The sequence below is a fragment of the Neocloeon triangulifer genome, unplaced genomic scaffold (assembly GCF_031216515.1).
Source record: "Neocloeon triangulifer isolate White Clay Creek 2 clone unplaced genomic scaffold, ASM3121651v1 ptg000001l, whole genome shotgun sequence".
Classification (NCBI taxonomy): domain Eukaryota; kingdom Metazoa; phylum Arthropoda; class Insecta; order Ephemeroptera; family Baetidae; genus Neocloeon; species Neocloeon triangulifer.
The window spans coordinates 174349-186495 of NW_026775544.1; the positions used below are offsets into that span (position 1 = coordinate 174349).

Here is a 12147-nt window from a genome sequence, read left to right on the forward strand (position 1 = left end):
AGCAATATAATTTAATTACCTTTTAAAATAATATTTTGCGCCAAAAGATAATTAATTTGCCTGATTTAGAACTCCTAGAAGTTTGCTTGAACCCGAAGGTAATTTTATTTACGTCTTTTAAAAATTAATCATGAGAAATAAACTTAGCATTTCTGATCGAAAAATCTTCAAATAATACAGTTGTTGTGTGTCATTTTTATTCACAGTTCAATTGCGCTACAAATTGAAAATTGATTAGCGACATCCGCCGCCGCCAAACGAGTGGGAAAGCGCAACGCGAGTTGAATGGGAATGACACGGCTGTAATGCTAAAGCGCGAGCGACTAAAAAATTCATTCCACTGACGTCTGTTTAAACAATAGAGATTCTCATCTTCTGATAAATTTTCTAATTTAAAGGCAGCAGCGGTCCGGGGGAAACTAACTCTTATCTCTCTTGTACGTTAATCAAATTAATGACAGCCATAAAATGAAGACCATAAAACTAGGAAGGGTCTAGCCAGTGTGTCCGAGAGCAATATCGATTTTTTCCGCTCGCCACGCCGTGTCCACCACAACACTCACACATACAAATTATTCTAATGAGGCGCGACCCTTCGGAAAACATTTCATTTTCCGATGGGGAAATAACATTTGTTTTTACAATGTAAATTCGGCTACTCGTGAATAATTTAAAATTTGTTCTAATGAATTTTAAACAAAAATGCAAATGCACAGGAAAAAAAAGAGATGCATGTGTCGTTTTTCATGAAGCGGCGGCTTTCAGTTTCAATTTCAAACTGTGCGGTCGTCGTGCGGGTTGCATCCCCCGAAATCATCGCACCCTCTATAGTTTTGTTCGCGGTGGGCGCGCTGCAAGTTTCGGCCCGGCCTCGCCCACGAGAGTGCGGTTTTGTAATTCAAATTTTGTAATTTCCAGCTGCCAAACGCATTTCGGCCGCAGTTCTGGAGCGTTTAGAACAAACCGTCATACACGCTTGGCTGCTCGGTGTGTACTGTGCGCGCTTGTATTAATAAAAGCAGGGAAATGGGCTGATAATACCGACTTGTAGATTATTAAGCCATGAGGCGAGAGTCAATCCCGGGATTAGTCGCCGGCTTACAAAACTGTGCTGCCGGAGCTGCGCGCCGAGTAAATTCATTATTCCACTTTTCATTACTCTCACCACGCCTTAAATCGCCTCATTATTCTTTTATTCGCCGCCGACGCGCGCAAATAGCAAAGAGCTTTTCACTACCGCTATAGCAGCAGTTTAATGGCCGACAGGCCAAATTAAGTAGCCGCTCTCATTTTTTATTTTTTCAAAGCAGCACGAATATTTTTCACATACGTTCCTCCATTATTTGAACAGAATAATAATAATACTGAGCTCTTTTATTCACTCTGATACATAATCACCTCGAGACAGAGTTGGCTCAACTCAGGGATTAAGCGTGAAAAGTCGATTTTCTACGCTCGTCCCTCTTTTATACTGCAGCGGATTACGCGAGCCAAATCTTTTGACTCTCGACCTCTGTGATTGGCGTTTTGCCGTAGGTTAATTGCGCAGTGGCTTCCAAGAAACTGTTGATTGAAACTCTGACGCTTGAGAAATCGGCTCAAAAGCGATTTTCCGCCTCCTTGGAAACAGGTAGGCTATTTTAAAGCTTTCCATAATTTTGTTACTATCTATGCCACGCACAGAGAGAATAAAGAGGAAAAGTTCATGGAAAATTCGATTACATGAAATTATACAAGAGAAGAAGAATGAATTACATGTAGGCAGCGTGACATCAAAATATACAGTATAATTGACTTTCTTCATTATTCATGCTTGACTAAATTTTCTTTCCATATTTCCGATTCATTTTGTTTCTTGAAACAAGTAATAAACAAACAAAAAACAATAAATATCCAACTTATCCTTAACTTGCAAAGAAAATTAAATAAAAAGCTGATTCTGTATTTTTCAAGGCATTTCAGAGGGCCCTTAAAATCAAATTATTTTATGGTTTTAACGCATTAAATTCTATTTTGTTATTTAGGAAATGCCGTAAGAAATTTCTTTATTTACCTTTTCAGGACCCGTAGTCGAAATTTGATATTTTATAGTTGAAATAATTTCTTGAATTTATCAGAATTTATTTTTAAGATTCGTTTGAAAATTTCAGTTTAACATGAGAACCAAATTTATACCAAAAGCATAACATAACTAGCTGTTAATAAAAAATAATTCAATTGCAGCTCTTCCAGATGGTTGTTGCGGTCAATCAGAACTTTTCAGAAAACATTCTCTCATTTATATCCAACCTGTTATTTTAGGTCAAATTTATTATTTTCATAGTTGTTAAGTTAAATTTTCCCAACGAATGGTCATCTTAAACAAATGTTTTAAGTTATTTAATTTCCATCCATAACATATTAATTTTGAGTCCAGTAAAGAAAATTCTGAGGACGTTGACTAGTGAACAAAATAGAAATATACGGAAAAATATTTTATTTTTAAGAGGTTTTTCCGTGGATTTACTGAAACTGTGCGAGAAACACTTGGCTTTGGAATACAAATCAAAATTTTGACTTTAGGTTTGTATTCCATTCTTTTAAGTCAAGTGTTTCTCGCACAGTTTCAACAAATCCACGTAAAAACCACTTAAAAATTAAACCCTGCTTTACACTTTACAACACAAACAAAACACTACTCTACACTATAATTATAACAGAAAACACACACGCACACTAACAATTATCTGAAGTATATTTTATTTGCCTATATTTTTCTTTGGAAGTTTATAATTTTTTTTTTTTTTTAAATTTCCGTTGATGTGAAATAATTTATTTAAAAAAAATGCTACAAAATGCTTAATAACTTGGCTCCTAAAAACAACAATGACAACAAAAGCCTCCATCTCGCCGAATTTGAGCCGACGCATGACTAAGAGGACTTCGCCGACTGGCCGAGGACCCCAAACGGACCTGGGACCATCGCCGTCGTGCCCTCAAGGTAGGATAAAATCGCGAATATATATATTTTTTTAAACAAGCGCCAGGCCCATTTATTTGGCTCGTCGGTCGCTGGCACACGTGGCCCCTCTCGCGCTTCTGCCTGCCGAGGTGGGCCACATGGCGAAAGTTCAACGCCGATTTTTCATTTGCCGAATGAGCCGATACGAGTGCAGAATTTTCGGTCACTCAGCAAATGTGTTGCTCGGACTGCTTATTAAACTGCGCTAAAACCATTAAAAATTGAAACTGACAGCGACGCTTACATAATTTTCAATGAAGACGCGAAGTCTGATCAAGCGATGGACGAAGTTTTCACAGCGCAGAAAAAAGTTGAACACTATTTCAGGCCACTTTTTGCTCAGTTCAGCCTTCTCTGTTTTTTCCATTGAAGTTTTTTTTTAATATGTTCGCACTATTTTCAAAATTCAATTGATTTAACTGCCAGAAGAATACTAAGTTTCAGCCCAGACTTTGTTCATTTGTAAACATAATCACTTGACTTGGCTTGTAAATAGTAAAATAATTTTCTCGTCTCAATTATTAATTAATTACTTAATACTTAATACTTAATACTTAATAATTATTAATTAATAATAATGCTTATTAACTAATTCAAGCATTGTCAGTGAAATATAGTCAAATATTGATTATTTTCGATGAAAAAGAAACGAAATAATGAGAAGGATTTAGGAAAAAATGTGATGATTTAATTTACCTCACAAAATTATTAAATTTTTACAAGCGCATTATCTATTGCTGCAAACTCATTTTCATTGGGGCCAAACAAAAGCAATAAAAATTATTGGTCATTAAAACGACAAACCCTAGTCGGAAAGTAATCACTCTAAAAACAGGGAAAAGCCAACTGAAAATGTACCCAAATCCGGTCGCATTTATTTGCGAAAAGGACGCCCAATGAGAATTTATCTTTCACAAATCTGCACGTGTAAATTTGGCGTAAGTGGGCGAAAGTGGCGTGCAGAAATTGAATATCGATTTGGCTAACACGCGCGGCGTGCGAACGTTGCTTTCGCATGATATATTTTTAAGTGGGTTAGCGAGATGGGGAGCTGGAATGCGGCGGCCCCGTCGTTTCTGCCGGGTGTCATCAACTGTTTGAAGAATAATGTATTTATTATTCTCTGTCATCGTGTTCTCCATCTCTCTCGCTCGCTCTCTCTCTCTCTCTCTCGCAGTGTTGGCCTTTTATACATTCAAATAACTCGTGCTTCGCTTTGTAATACGATGAGCGAGCATTAAAAAAAGACTCATCGCCGTCGCACATAAATTTGCTTTCTCGTAAAGTAGATGGCGAAGAGAATTTATTGATTCCGGCGCCGCAACGCTATTCACTATTTGATATGCAAACGAACCGGATATATAATATGAAAACTGATGGTGCTATATAAACCTTCTAAAAAACAGAAATTAGATTTAATATCAAAATGCGGCATCATTTCGCTCCGTAAAAGCTCAAAGGGGAGAGAGAAATAGGTCTTGGGAAAAAGGGGCAGTTTTGAATTAGAAAGGAGAGTTTTTTTTTATGAAAATGGTGTTTCAATTATCTATCCATGAAATATTTTTTTCATGCTTTATTTTTATTAAAATTTAAGTTTAACTGCCTAAAAAGATCAAATTCTATTTCAATTTTTGAAGTGGTTCATAAATTTTTTTGGTGTTAATTTTTATGATAGCAAAAAGTTATTCGTATTTTTAATTTCATATAAATTATTTTCAAAAAATAATTCATATTAAAACATAGAAATTTATAAATTAATTAATGGTTATTATAATTTAATTTCTGTATAATTGTTAAATTCAATACAGAATTTTAATTTTTGACGTAGGTTGCATGAATACCATGATAATTACTTTGATAAAAATTTATATCATTTTAAATTGTATTTTTAAATTATAAAAATTTAAACAAGAAGTGTTATTAAATCAAGGAATTAGGACATTTGGCTAGAAATAAATAAAATTAAATTACTTTTAAAAAATTTATTAATTTCTTTTGCAACTGGATTTCAAAAAGGCTTCAATTTGCCAACAATCAATTCAAACATCACATGCATTGATGGAAAATTCTTCCTCTGATGGAATTTGAACGGTACTAAAACGATGTAAAATGAATCGGTTGAAAAGATCCTAATTATTTAAAGTGCGGTTGAATGTGTCTTCCAAGAGAAAACTTTCTCCTAATGAGAATGGAAAGGACAGGTGGGTGGTCTTTTAGCGGCTTTGATCGAATTCCGCCACTCTTATACATATTTCATTGGGCGTGAGTCGCGGATTGAATCAGGCGCCGTTTAAACGGCGCCCATTATGCAGAAGGAAGGGAAGGAAAAATCGGCGGCGCGGCACCCTCAGCTTATTTTCTTTTTTTATATTATTTTTAACTCGGAGCTTCCTCAGACACAAAGCAACTCAAGGAGCGAGCGAGCGAGCGAAAGCCTCCCCGCCGCCTGTTTGCTGTGATTAATTATTCAGGCCCTCAAGCAAAGATGAAAACCTGCGCCCTCTCCACCTCCCAGGCGGCCCATCCACCCCCTACCCCTCCGCAATCAATTAATAATCCGTGAGAAGGCGTATCGGAATAATCCCTCACTTCGGAAGTAATACCACCGAGAGGAAGGATTAGGCGCGCGCCAAATGCAATGCAGAATCCCGTGGTCCGCGTTCCATTTCTTTCGCTTCTCTCCGGAAGGAAACTTTTATACGCTGAATATAATTATGATAAAGAGAGAACGAGCGCGCAAAAGGCATTTCCGCCCCTGCCAAGTGAGTGCCGGGTCTCATTTTATGCTTGTAAATTTTTGGCTACCTCGCCTCTCCGTCCCTCGAGACGCCAGCCAGCAGCAGGACCTGCATGGATAATTCTTACTTACGACCCAGAGATGAAACCCTCCCCTGGTTTTCACCCCGGCCGCGAGTGCATCGGCATCAATTCCTTTTTGCACGCGACACGTGATGAAATGATCGAACCGCGCTCTCGCTCTCTCTCTATATTATTATTTTTTAGAGGCCTCTTCTTTATTTAATTTCGCCTCATGCATTTTTAAGCTGCTGGCCTGCTTTCAATTCTGTGTAAGTTTTGCGCAATCTCCGTGAAATGACGCTAGGGTGATATTTGAGCTGGATTGAATTTGAAACGGAGATTGCAGAGTGACAAAGAGGGTTGGATTTTGGTGCGAATTCGATTATATTCCAAGGGGGAGCTGCACTCAAAATGGAGCGGAAAAAGTTGATAATAAGTTGGAAAATGTGCTGTCCAACCAGATCAAAATCTTTCCTTAACATAATCATAATATTAATAAGTGCGAAGCAATAATGAAATCATAAAATTATCACTATTTTGGTTCAAATTAAAGCGCAGTTAGACAATTGGAATAATAAAAAAATATATAAATAATTTACTGAGGAATTGTATATCTATATTTCTTTTTAGGTTTTTACTTCTCTGTTTTATTAGCGGATTCTATTCAAAATTGTGTTTTTGATCCCAAATAAGTATCATGCAATTCTGTTTTGGCAGTGATTTTAAGAAGTTGCAAATAATGATTATTGCTCACTTGCTCACTATCTTTTTTCTTATTGCTAGAGAAAAGGTGAGCACTCGAGAAGACGTTCATCAGATGAGTAGGGCAACAATATTTTAATATTTTTCAACAAGGTAAAAAGCCCAATTTTTCATCTTTCTCATGTTCGATCTAATCAGGGCCGCACATCTGGTCAATTGTAGTAGAGCCATCATTATGTAAATTGTTTCTCTTCCATTTTTCTGCCAGTCCTCATTTCATTGTAAGGGAAAAAAATTAATGTAAATTTACTAAAAATTATATTCTCTTTTCTAAATATAATTTCCTAGCTAAAAATATACTTTCTCTTTGTTGCGTAAAAATTGTTCCTTCATTGTCATTTTTGGGGGGCCAAATTACGCATTCTATAGAAAGTGTCGCGCTTTCATATTAATACAAAGAGATTCTCGCAGACCACCGACTGCGCTCGAATGTATACTCACTGCAGTAGTAGCGAGTCGCGTGGGCCACTTAAATTTGCAGGCATGTGATCTAATTTAGGCGAAGGGGTGTGTTAATTTCGACCACATGACGTCATCTGGTCCTTAACATTGTTGGCCGTATTACGAGGGCTAACAACAATGACCCTCGGCGCCCTCAAGCTTTGATATCTCGCCGTGCTCTCCTGACCCTCTCGTGTTAATCTGCATCCTTTCTTGGGCGGAAACTTGGGAGAGAAGGATTAGTCCGCGAAATCGCTCCTTTTACTACCGGCAGACCGAATTTTCAAGTGCGTTCGCTGAGAGAGAAAGAGAGATTGATTCCCGGTAATGGGTTGATTAAAAAGTTTGGCCATTACGACTCTCTGAAAAATGCAGCGGAGCGTTTTTTTTCTTTGAATCATCCACTTCCCGACATAATGCGGAGAGAGAGCGTATTTTGTGTTGAACGGGTCCAAGATTCTTTGCAAGAGAAAAAAGGAAATGGGGCTCGCAATTATTTGCAACGGCGGGTGTGTCTCCTGATGGAGTGAATGCACTTGCAAGGAATGACGGGGCTGCATTGTTCAGCTTACTCGGCTGCAGTAATTTACATTTATCTCTGTTTTTTTTCTCAGATGGAATTGTTTAAAAAGAAAGCCATCAATAATTATTAAAAAATATTAAGAAGGAAAATTTAATTCTCAATCAAAATGAAAATTAAAGAATTGCGTTAATTATTAGTTTAAAATTTTTTCAATATTGAATAGAAATGAAATAGATTTTTCTGATTTTTTTATTTTTAAAATTGGTTGTTAATATTTTTTTTATTTGCAATGCATCACTTTATGGTGCATCTTGGCACCAGTCGTTTTGTTGCTTTTTATTGGTGCGCGAAAGTAAGTTGAGCGGCATGCGGGGCATTTGCAAAAAAAGGAGGAAAAACAATAAAATGCAAGGAATGTTTTGCAAGCTACATCATTATTTTGCCGTAGCAGCGGCGGCTCGGGTAGTAATGGCTCTCTAGGAATTCCTTTGCATTAATGGCAAACGCTTGCTTGCTCTTGGCCGGGCTCTCTCTCGTCGGCGGCGGCCTGCAGAAGCATGTGGCGAGTGTAATAGGACGAGAGTTATTCATGTTATTGTTCCAGCAGCTAACGCGGCGAGCAGAGAGAAGAAGAAGAAGAGAAGCCGCCGAATAAGGAAAGAAAAGACGTGTGCAAATTGCTCCGGCGCGTGATAAAAAGATTAAAAAAGGCGTGCTGACATCTTATTTTTCACGGGGCAGCCTCTCGCTCTCATCCAGTTAAAATTTCAGCTCTATTACACGAGTTGGCCCCTTTTATATTTCATGGGCCACTGGGGGATTTCGAAACATTTCTCGCTGTATATAATGTACTAGTGCTCTGGACGGGGGTTGCTAGCTTGCCGGTGGTGGTGGTGGCTGCTGCCGCTGCTGCTCGCTGGTTATGATGCTTTACTGTATCAATATCGCGCGCGGCGCATACGGAAAGTCAGGGGAGGGAGGGTGGAGGATTTTGAGGGTCGGAGGCGGCGGCGGCAGCAGCAGCGGCGGCGGCGCGCGGGAGGGGGGTTGCTTTTCAGACTGCGCGGCGCTGCTGCTGGCGAGGCGCACCGCCGCCGACCGTATCACATTGGTGAATGCTTTGCCGAGTGGAAGTGAGTGCGGCAGTGTGTACGCGATAAAAATTACTTTTAATTGTGCACTTGCCATTGTTGGACCCGAGCAGCTCCACCTGCACCACGTCGCAGCACCGCGGGTGAGTAAAGAAGCCAGAATTGTCCAATTTCCTTGTCCGAGCGTTGAAAAATTTGGCGTCCAAAGCGTCTCACTGCATCGGCCTGTGCCGAATAAACAAGCTCCAAGCCGCAGAGTGCGGTGGTGCAGTGGATTGCACGGTGTAATGAATGATGATCGATATATACCTGTGCAAACAAATATCGAGAGTTGGCCGGGGGAGCTGATTGTGCTATAAATAAACCTGGTGGAAAACAGCTCGGAGATTATTCAGCGAGAAACTGGCGGAATAATTGACAAATCCCGCGCGCCAAGTCGAGCACGTATTTTAATTTCCCGACTAATGCGTTCGCCCTTTTTTTTTATATATCAGGACCGATTTGCAGACAGACGTGTATGTGTTTTAGTGTTTGGTTGACCCTTTTCTTGTTGTGCAGCTCGCTACTAACAGCGGCAAAAAGCCACCTTAATGCTCGTGCTTGTGCAATTTATTATCCTATAAATGGCCACCATAAATTGCAGATACGCCAATGGTCTGCGCCCTGCTTGATACACGCCCGCAGGCACACACCGTTAGGAAGACCTTTCTTTGTGTATACGTGTGCGTGGCCCGCGGCGGTCGGAATGCTACTTATTGTTTTTCATATCTGCCTCGACCGGGAGGGACGCTAACAAACACCTCTGCCGGCAACGACAACAGTTTGACCCTGCTTTTTGCAACTTTGAGCAATTGCACGGCTGCAATTCCAGGCATCCAGCCAGCTGGATACATAATTTAACACTTGAATTGAAATTTGGAGCCCGGCCAAGAGGGTGCATATGGCCAATCTGGCGTGATACTTAATTGCTCGGCACGCCACTTTGGATGCAAATTGAAAGCAAAAATGGCATTCCGGTGCAGCGGCAGCATACGTGTGTGCGGCTTTTAATGATTTCCAGTGCTGCAACCGAGCCAGATTGGTTTTTCATCATCGCTGGCACGTGATTTTAGCTCAACAAGCTTCTCTACTTAAGCCGGGCTGCGTTTAAAAGCCACTGCAGCTGCCGGAATGAACGCAAAAAATATTGCAAACTGCCGGGGCGTGTGCGAGTTTCTTTCTGCGAGGCACGAACTGAAATAACTTTCTGAAAAGTTGCCGCTGCATTACTGAAACTTGGCAAATTGCGTAAAAGTACAGCGCAGTCCCGGCATTGTGGTTCGCTCCGGAATATGAATTACTAGCAACTTTGCGCGCGAGGAATTAGCACGCCGGTGCTTGTGAAACATTCATACGGCAAATGCGAAAATGTGTTGAACTGCTTAATGTTCTCTGCGATTTTAATTAGTTTATTCATTTGCGACTACATTACGCGATGCAGCAGCGCAGATAGCTGGAAAGGAAGAAGTACAAAGTTTTTACCATTCGCTGCAGAGTTGATTAAGCAAGACCATCTGCTAAGCTAACAAAAAGAACTAAGTGGATCGCGCTCGGGTATAAATTTTCATGGACCTGTTAACGCGCCAGAGAGGGTAATCGATATTTTTACACGAGTGGCAAAAACTAATCTAACTTTATTTTGCATAAACAAGAGAGAGAGAGAGAGAGAAAGAGAGCCGTTTGTGTGTGAGAGAGAAAAAGGAGATATCAGGTCAATATTGACTCGAGCTAACAAGATGAAACCTGCTTTCGCTATTCCGGCCGCGATTCGCAATCTCGCACGCTAAATTTATTTGCCGTTCGGTGAAATGTATCAATTCTGCAGCCTGGAGCCTTTCCTTTGTCAATGAACCGCGCAATAATAATAAATAATATAAAAAAGAGCAGTGACAGTTTTGCATTAATATTACGTGGAGCATTGTGTGTGTCTGATGCAGCATTGAAAGCACGGATCTGGATCAATCGTTCAAAAGTTTCGCGCTGATGGGTCTGTCATACGGCAACCCTTTAATTTTTTATACCCAGACGCCGGCGGGCTTTTTTCTATTCCATGGTAGCGAGTGCTAATTCGGCCATTCAGCCACTGGGGGCGCTGCGGCGAGATAGGGCGCGCTGCAGCAGAGCACTCGCCCCTTCACTTCAAGCTTGCGATCTTACTAATTAGGTGTTTAGAGACAATTCTAACTGCTAATTGTAATTCTTATCAGTCGGATTTTTAAAAGATTTGCTTGTTATTCAAATATGTATAATTTATTGTTCCATTTTTCTGCGTTTTAGTGAGAGATGAGTTAAAATTTAGTTATTTTTTAATGGATTATACAGATAAAGAATAAAACTATTTATTTTAATTGACATAATTGATAGGGAAACTTTGTGGAAGCTCATCGAATATTTACCTCTCGTAATCAAAAACTGAATACTTCATATTTTTCCTTAAAAAATTCACATTTTTTTTTTTAATCTTTTAACCCAAAATTCTGGAAATTTTTTAGCAATCATTGCCATCTTTGCAATCATAGCTTTCATTGCAATCATTGCAAGCAATTGCAATCATTGCGATCATTGCGATCATTGCAATCATTGCGATCATTGCAATCATTGCGATCATTGCAATCATAGCTTTCATTGCAATCATAGCATACCCATCATTGAAATTATAGCGATCATAGCAATCATTGCCATCATAGCAATTATTGCCATCATAGGATTCATAGCAATCATTGCCATCTTTGCAATCATTGCGATCATTGCAATCTTTGCGATCATTGCAATCATTGCGATCATTGCATTCATTGCGATCATTGCAATCATTGCAATCATAGCTACCCATCATTGAAATTATAGCGATCATAGCAATCATTGCCATCATAGCAATTATTTCCATCATAGGATTCATGGCAATCATTGCCATCTTTGCAATCATTGCAATCTTTTCGATCATTGCAATCATTGCGATCATTGCGAATCATTGCAATCTTTGCAATCATAGCATACCCATCATTGAAATTATAGCGATCATAGCAATCATTGCCATCATAGCAATTATATCCATCATAGGACTCATGGCAATCATTGCCATCTTTGCAATCATTGCAATCTTTGCGATCATTGCAATCTTTTCGATCATTGCAATCTTTGCGATCATTGCAATCATTGCGATCATTGCAATCTTTGCAATCTTTGCAATCATAGCATACCCATCATTGAAATTCTAGCGATCATAGCAATCATTGCCATCATAGCAATTATTGCCATCATAGGATTCATGGCGATCATTGCAATCTTTGCGATCATTGCAATCATTGCGATCATTGCGATCAAGGAATGATTGCCCTATCTCGCCGCAGCGCCCCCAGTGGCTGAATGGCCGAATTAGCACTCGCTACCATGGAATAGAAAAAAGCCGCCGGCGGCGCGCGCGGCCGCCACGGTGTTTCGTTCAAAATGACAATGGAAAGAGAGAAAGCGTGTTGCAAAATATTCTCTCACAC

General features: G+C 39.6%; 1 protein-coding gene across 1 annotated transcript in view; it reads left to right on the top strand.

Moving 5' to 3' along the window:
• The first annotated feature begins 8643 nt into the window (after positions 1–8643).
• The window catches only part of LOC132198604 (synaptogenesis protein syg-2-like), a 60294-nt gene continuing 56790 nt past the window's right edge, over positions 8644–12147 (top strand). The window contains exon 1 of the mRNA XM_059622722.1: positions 8644–8760. The gene's annotated coding sequence lies outside the window, so the exon portion shown is untranslated. The remainder of the gene's footprint in view (positions 8761–12147) is intronic.